We start from the raw sequence: 2,424 nt of genomic DNA on the forward strand, positions 1-2,424 counted from the left end.
CACGCTGCTGAAACAGAGACGTATGCGCTGGCTCGGCCATGTCGTGCGCATGGACGACGGACGGATCCCTAAAGACCTCCTCTACGGAGAAATTGTGCAGGGAAAACGTCCCACAGGCAGACCACAGCTGCGATTCAAAGACGTGTGCAAGAGGGGCCTAAAAGCCTTGAACATCGACCAGAACAACTGGGAAGCAACAGCCCTCGAACGGTCGGCCTGGAGACAGACTGTGCAGAAAGATCTTTCCAAGTTCGAAGAGACACTCGCTCAGCAGCACGAGGAAAAAAAAGAATGAGAAGAAAGGCTGCAGCCCAGGCAGACAGACCAGCGTCAGAATTCATCTGTGCCCTCTGCCACAGGGACTGTTATTCCCGCGTCGGACTGGCCAGCCACACCTGACGCTGTACCAGAATAAACACCTAGAGCGCAACTCCATAGTCTTCCGAGACTGAAGGATGCCTACTATGTAACGTGCCTCTTTGATCTCATGGTCATAACGTGCCTCTTTGATCTCATGGTCATAACGTGCCTCTTTGATCTCATGGTCATAACGTGCCTCTTTGATCTCATGGTCATAACGTGCCTCTTTGATCCCATGGTCATAACGTGCCTCTTTGATCCCATGGTCATAACGTGCCTCTTTGATCTCATGGTCATAACGTGCCTCTTTGATCTCATGGTCATAACGTGCCTCTTTGATCTCATGGTCATAACGTGCCTCGTAGGACACACGGGGTATTTCAGTGAGTGTAAACAGTGCCATGTGTTGCCCCTGCCCCGTCCTGATAGGAACATCACCTGCTGGTGGTCCTGGACTCGCTAACCTCTTTCCTGAGGGCCACCTTCCTATCCGCCCCCTGGGGACCCGCCCGCTTGGGGGTGCTTCCCTGGTGCGGTACAAAGTGTCACAACGGTTCAAAATATCACAACGGTACAAAGTGTCACAACGGTTCAAAATATCACAACGGTACAAAGTGTCACAACGGTTCAAAATATCGCATTATTTTACGACCTTTTGTACCAGTGAGCGAGGTGCAAAATGTCAAAACATTACAATTTGTCACATTTGTGACATTTTGTTCCACAATGTCGTATACTTATGTAAACTGTGGTGCAATTTGTCACACATGAATAGACCGTTTCCCGTCGGGTCTGACTCGTCAGTTGAGTGAAGTCCTGTTGAAAAGGTGAGTAAACAATGACCACTACCACACAGACACACATGGCCCAGTGGTTAAGACGTCCGCCTGGGGAGTGGAAGGTCCCGAGTTCGATCCTCAGCTGAGTTAAACCAAAGACTTTAAAACTGGTATCCTAGCATAGGTCACAGTTCACTTTGCCTTGAATAGCAGATTTGGACTATTTGACACCTTTGAGTATCATGACGGTGTCACGAGTACTACTGTATGCCTCGTACAATGTACATAACAGGTAGGGTTATGGTTTTGGTTTTGTTTTACGTTTTTACCCCTTTGCAAGGAAGGTTACATTTTCTCTTCAACATCATCACCATGACAATTTTCCTGTGACAAGTTACATATTACACAAGCATGGTAATAGTTAGCAAGGTTTTTTTTTCACAATTTTCAAAAAAGGCAAAAAATAATAAACAACACACACACACACACACACACACACACACACACACACACACACACACACACACACACACACAACATAACACAGCAACAACAAACAACCACCATTTTCACTTATAATAATTCTGACACCTCGATTCCCAGCTGGCTGCACACATGTGACAGTCAGATGACACAGTTGACAGGAGAGGTCAGATGACACAGTTGACAGGAGAGGTCAGATGACACAGTTGACAGGAGAGGTCAGATGACACAGTTGACAGGAGAGGTCAGATGACACAGTTGACAGGAGAGGTCAGATGACACAGTTGACAGGAGAGGTCAGATGACACAGCTCACAGGAGAGGTCAGATGACACAGTTGACAGGAGAGGTCAGAGAGCCACAACAGCCCCATTGCTACCAAGCTGACATGATGGTGAAGGTGTTCTACTCATTGTAAACAAAATCCTTCTGTTGGCTAATTGTGTCCAGTTATCTTGAATCAACAGTGCAAAAACATATTATTTGATGGGCACTGGTTCTTTTAGCTAAATAAAAACAAGTATCCCCAAAAGAAAAGAAAATGGAGTCAGAGGTTTTCAACTGGCAGGTTTCTGTAATAACACCAACTGGCAGATAATTCACTTAGTCTAAGTATTATACTTGCTATGTGCTTTTCTATTTTTTGTATCTGTAGGTACGTAATATTCTGAATATGATCAAATCAGGCTGCCTGTTATCCCGTTTACACATATAAATGTAGGATTTAGCTACCAGAATAATATAATCAAATACCACATCAGTTTTGATGTTTCCGTCGCATCCAAACAAAACCAGGTTTTCAG

Source organism: Babylonia areolata, chromosome 31 (assembly GCF_041734735.1).
Source record: "Babylonia areolata isolate BAREFJ2019XMU chromosome 31, ASM4173473v1, whole genome shotgun sequence".
Classification (NCBI taxonomy): Eukaryota; Metazoa; Mollusca; class Gastropoda; order Neogastropoda; family Buccinidae; genus Babylonia; species Babylonia areolata.